The sequence below is a fragment of the Miscanthus floridulus genome, chromosome 10 (assembly GCF_019320115.1).
Source record: "Miscanthus floridulus cultivar M001 chromosome 10, ASM1932011v1, whole genome shotgun sequence".
In the NCBI taxonomy this organism is placed as follows: Eukaryota; Viridiplantae; Streptophyta; class Magnoliopsida; order Poales; family Poaceae; genus Miscanthus; species Miscanthus floridulus.
This window is the reverse complement of record NC_089589.1, coordinates 20,595,566-20,601,607: the sequence shown is the minus strand read 5'-3', so window position 1 is coordinate 20,601,607 and position 6,042 is coordinate 20,595,566. Positions and strand designations below refer to the sequence as shown.

General features: G+C 38.7%; 1 protein-coding gene across 1 annotated transcript in view; it reads left to right on the top strand.

Annotated features, from left to right (window-relative positions):
- Positions 1-2,385: 2,385 nt before the first annotated feature.
- LOC136488151 (uncharacterized) overlaps positions 2,386-6,042 on the top strand; it is a 38,717-nt gene continuing 35,060 nt past the window's right edge. The window contains exon 1 of the mRNA XM_066485172.1: positions 2,386-2,412. The gene's annotated coding sequence lies outside the window, so the exon portion shown is untranslated. The remainder of the gene's footprint in view (positions 2,413-6,042) is intronic.

The window sequence follows — 6,042 nt, the reverse complement described above, 5'->3', positions numbered from 1 at the left end:
TTGCATCTAAATTACCCAACTCTACCTTTACGATTGATAATTCAAAATAGTCCCTAAATTTGCATATTAATTACCCACCTTTGCTGCTATAAAAGATAATTTAAAATAACCCTCTAACTTTCTATCTATTTTATATCCAAATTTGCCCCAATAAAAGATAATTTAAAATAATGCCTAATATTTTATAAATTATTCACATATGTCATTATAAAAGATAGTACAATGTAAACTCTACATTGGCTTTTAAATTATTACCATATATGCAACTATGAAAGAAAAATATAAGTTACACTTTTTAATTTGTGTCTAGTTATCCACGTTTGTCATCCTACAAGTAAATATAAAACGTCTCAAATTTATAAATAATAATATATATTAATAAATTGCACACTTCTACAATTGTTATATTAAAAGTAAATATGATGCTATGACCCCCCACATAGAACAAGTATTCATTAGGGTCAATTAATACTTATTTTAGTATCTTATCTAGCATGGAAAAATGTTAATTCTAAAGAAGTTTATACATAGCGATGACCCTGACAATTCATGACGTTAAATTTCATATATTGTTATTCTAAATAAGTTTATACATTTTGACTGAAACATTTTTGTGGCATCAATATTGGTGATTAGATTTTTTTTAACTCCATGCTTTACAAAACCATTCTACTACCGATATGTAATATAACAAATTCAACATGATAAGTACATGGTGCATGCTAAAACGACTATTTATGCTATTGTAGGAACATGAGGATAACCTAGGACCTATAATATTTTTTAATAAAATTTAAAAAAATGAATAAGAGACATAATTAACACTAGTTTTAGCTTAAAAATGAGAAAAATGCATGAGAGTGTTCCTTACACTTGTCTTGTGGTGTCATTCATGTCCCTGAACTCTTAAGATACATTTTTTTATATGTACCTGAACTTGTCTTAGGGTATCATGTAAGTCCAAAACATCCAAAATTTCATTTTTAGGTCCCGGAACTTGTTACGGTGTGTCATTTAGGTCCAAACAATCTCCATCTAGCCCACATGTTGGTCTCTAGCATTGCATTCACAAGCTCTCCCTCTCTCTTCTATCTCCATCTCCATGCTCTCCCCCAGTCTTCGAATTCCAATCTACTACAGTGCCAACTAGCCATCCTCAACCCATACCTTCATCATCCTTCACATCAAACACGATGTTTATGTTAGTAATGATGGTGACAAGGGCAAAGCTAGTGCTTCTTAGATGGAAGAGATAGGCGAACAATTGCTTGGCCATTAAGTTCCTACCCTGGTCAATAATGAGGTGTGGATCCAATCATAGTTGCACGTGGTATCATTGATGCGGAGTAGATCGGGCCTATTTGGACCTAATAGAGACACTTTGACAAGTTTGGGACCTATATGACACACTGAGATAAGTTTTTTTTGAACTATCATCGGGGGGAGAGAATCTCCACCTGAATAGTATTTGATTTATCATCAACTACCTTGTTTATAGGGAATGAGAGAAAAAACCTATGGTGCGGTTTATTTTGGAACACTAGAATAAAACCAATATAGCAGCCCCAAGGCTAGATCATGGCATATCCACTAATAAGAGTACAACAACACACTGAACACAAGGGCGAATGGTGGCACAACCACAAATACACCAAAAAGAAAGAAAAAACTACAACACCAAGGCATAGGGACTCTTCCACGATGCCTCCAGAGAGGTGAATGACGGCGCAACATAATCATCATCTCCCCAAGTAGCAAGAGGTGACACCGCAGGAGCTTGGCAAGGGTCTGAACGGGCCGATCCAGGAGCAACAGCAGCAAGAGATTCTTCAGTGACACCTTCAAGAAGGAGATCCTCATCACTGGCCCAGATTGATATGAGCCGAGCTTTTGCCTAGAACCTTTGTCAGTCCTGCATTGGTACGACAACGTGGACGTCATGGGCTTCAGAAACAAGAGGGGCGATTGGTACGAGCTTGGCTACCAGCGGATGCTCCCACAAGAATACAGATCAAAACTTCTAGGCTGGGGCAATAGCTACAAAAGTATACTGGCCGCCAGAAACGCGGCACAAGTAATAGATATACTGACGTCAGTGAACCTGGGCAAGACCTTCGCGACGCGCGCCGTGCGCGTGGCTGTCGCGCTTCCCAGCTGTGGCGGATGATGACAACCCCAGGCTGGCAGTGGTGGGCCTGATGTTCGTGGTCTCCGAGTCGGCGAGGTTGAACCCTGTCCACAACGCCATTGCGTGTGGCTGGAACACCGGGACGGGATTCACCGAGCAATTGATGACCGATCACGTGTGGAAATACGTAGAGATGTCAAGGCGTCTGATGCATTGGAAGAGAGGAAACTATTCGGAGCCTCAGCCAACATCGGAGCTACGTGACATCTACCTCGTGCTCAACGGTACGGTGATCCCTTTTTCTCATTACACAGTAAACATGTAGGATCACTTACTTCCCCCGCCTTTTGGCTAGATTATCTCTAGTCAAAACTCTGTTATTAGAAACCAGCCACAAGAAAAGTTGTACCCTAGGAGGTATACTCAACTTCCAAACAGAACTAACATAGATTGGAGCTACTCCTCTAAAGGAGATCACCGCATACAAAGATTGGACTTCATATCTGCCAGATGAGGTATAGTTCCATACAATATGATCCTCTTCTTCAGAGGGAGAGACCTCATCCATTAGAGAAAGCAGTTCCCACCAAAGGTTCATGATATTCTCTGAGACAGCTCTTCGAAACGTCAACCTAAGGTTTACACCATCCCAAACATCACTAACAGTTTTACCCTGCTGCTCATTAATTACATAAAGTGGCCAATATAAAATGGCCAGGCTGGTATTTCCTAACCAAATATCTTCCCAAAATCTTACCTTCCTTCCATTGCCCACAATGCAGCCTCTGCAGCCCAGAGCACCCCTTTCCAAAAAGGAGAAGCTCCCACATCCTGACAGCAGAGAATGTTAGGATTTTTAGTTCTATATTTAGAATCCAAAATCCTAACCCAGATGGCATTAGAATTTAAATGGTATCTGAAAATCCAAGCACATAGCAAAGACAAGTTTAAGCCTCTTAAGTCAGGAATCCACAGGCCCCCAAAGTCTTTTTTTTGAGCAACCAATTGCCAATTTGCTAGATGGTATCTATGCCTATCCTCAGTATTATTCCACAGAAAGTGTCCCATTTGAGAATTGATCATGTCAATAGCCCATCTAGGGAATTTTATCATGGATAGAAGGTCATGTCAATAGCCCATCTAGGGAATTTTATCATGGATAGAAGGTATATAGGAATACTTGCAAGGCATGCTCTTAATAGAATCAGCCTGCCAGCATAAGACAGCAATCTTCCCCTCCACCCAGCAATTCTTTTAATTATCTTATCTATCACAGGTTATGAATCAACTCTTCTTAATTTAGTAAAATGCAAAGGCACACCAAGATACTTGATTGGGAAATCACTTAGCTTGCAGCAGAAAACTTTTGCATAGTTATTAGCACTATCTGGGCTTAAGCCAATGGTAAGCAAATCACTTTTATCATAATTGATTTTCATTCCTAACATCTTCTCAAAACATACCAATAACCATTTCAACATTTGTGCCTTTTCTATATCATCTTCTAAAAACAAAAGTGTGTCATCGGCATATTGCAGGCTGACCACTCCACCACCCATTACTTGGGGAAGAAGACCAGAAATCAAATTTTGTCTAGCGGCTTCCATAAGCATCCTAGAGAAGACATCAGCTACTAGATTGAAAAGTAGAGGAGATAAAGGGTCTCCTTGTCTGAGTCCTTTACCAGGTTTAAAAAGCACACTATTCTCATCATTCATTCTAATACAAATTGAACCACCTTGAACCAAACTTCTAATCCAACTAATCCATTTGGGGATAAAGCCCCTAGACCCAAGCACATCCTCCAAAAAACTTCAGCTAACCCTATCATATGCCTTTTCATAGTCTAATTTAAGGATAACCCCAGCATCTTTCTGCTTATGCACCTCAGGAATGATTTCATGTGCTGCTACAACGCTTCCAAGAATATATCTGCCTTTAATGAAGACAGTTTGATTTGAAGCTATCAACCTATCCGCAACCCCAATGAACCTGTTATTGAGCAACTTAGAGAACAACTTGAAACTACAATTAATGAGACTAATTGGTCTGAATTTCTTCAAGTTTTTAGCCTCAGGTTCTTTTGGGATTAAAGTTATCATAGCATAATTGATTCTATCCAGATTGAGCTTGCTACTCTCAAAAAGAGTCACTAAATTCATCAAGTCAGATTTAATGGTTTCCCAGAAAACTTGGTAGAACAAAAAAGGAAGACCATCAGGTCCAGGGGCACCATCAGCATACGAGCCAAATAAAGCCACTTTTACCTCCTCTTCTGTGAAAGGAGCTTCTAACAGCTCATTCTCCACTGAAGACACTTTTTCATCCTCCTCCCAAAAGTCTGAATCTAACTTAACGCTGGTGTCAGGTTCTTTACCAAACAAAGACTTGTAAAAGTCCACAGCATGTTCTAGCATTTTATCAATGTCTTCCACCCAACCTTCTGGAGTTTCCAGACCTAAAATCCTTTTCTTCTGATTTCTTTGATTGGCAATAGCATGGAAATAAGTTGTATTCCTACCCCCCCCTCTTTTATATTTCTATCTCGTGATCTTTGCCTAGCCTTAATCTCTTCCATCCTCCAAATTCCCTCAAGGTCATCAGAGATCTTCTTCATTCTCATATTCTCCTCACTACTACAGAATGGACTTGTTGTCCCGGGCGGTAACGGCCTTTAGTCCCGGTTACCGCGCCGGGACAACGATCCTAGGACTAAAGGTGGAACCTTCAGTCCCGGGTCATCGAGCCGGGACTAAAGAGGGACCTTTAGTCCCGGTTGGTGTTACCAACCGGGACTAAAGGCCCTCCAGCCGAGCAAACCTGGCGCACCCTTTAGTCCCGGTTGGTAACCCCAACCGGGACTAAAGGTTCCTTTTCTTTTTCTTTTTTTTTGTTTAATTTGTTTTCAGTTCAGTTACACATATTTGTTTAATATATAATATATTTTTATGTACGTATTCTACGCTGCTAATATAAATACACGCACGCATATAATTACATCTAATTCTCATCTCGAGCATTATTATATTCGAATAAAGTATGAAGCTATATATATTATAGATATATATGTATATATACAACACTTTCATAATCTTGTTCTCGAAAATAACGATATCAATAAACATTTAATTTACATTATTAGTTCCTTAGATCAAAGTAGAACTCGCCGTTGGGATTTAGCACTTTTTCAAGAAGATATCCTGCTATTGACTCTTAAACTGCTTTCAGATGGTCTTTTTGCATGACCCTTCGTTTCAACCATTCAGTCTTGCATTTGAAATAAAAGGAAAAGTATTAATACATATATATATATATATATTCATTTAAAAATAAATAAAAAATTGATATATACGTACTCTGAGGACATCTTCAGGAGTCCTTCTTATGTATGCAGTGATAAATTCACAAACATAGTATCCACACAAGTTATTACCTGGTTCCTGCCGCAAACACCACTGTACGAGAAGAAGATTATTCTCATCATCTCACACGTAAATTGAAGTACGATATAGTAATTAAACACATGGGGAAGTATATATAGTACTACTTACTGGTATTTCAACTACATTAAGTGGTGCCTTGCAATCCTTGCGGTGTTGCCGAATAAACTCTTTCCAAACCCTGTGCGACCAATAATGTACGATCGTTAATAAATTATGGCAAAATCTATTCAATAATAGTTGTGCGCGAGAGATCGAAATTACCCCTGGATAATGTCTATCATATCTTGGTATTGTGCTCGCTCTTTTCTCAATGAGTCCAAGATTACTAACTGACTTGAGTTTAACTCAATGACAATGAGTATCCAATGAAACCTGCATTGGTTTATACACACACGTACATGCATATAAGTTGTATTGATATTATATAAAATGTGTAGACTACATTATTATTAACACTTACTCAAAGTTGTA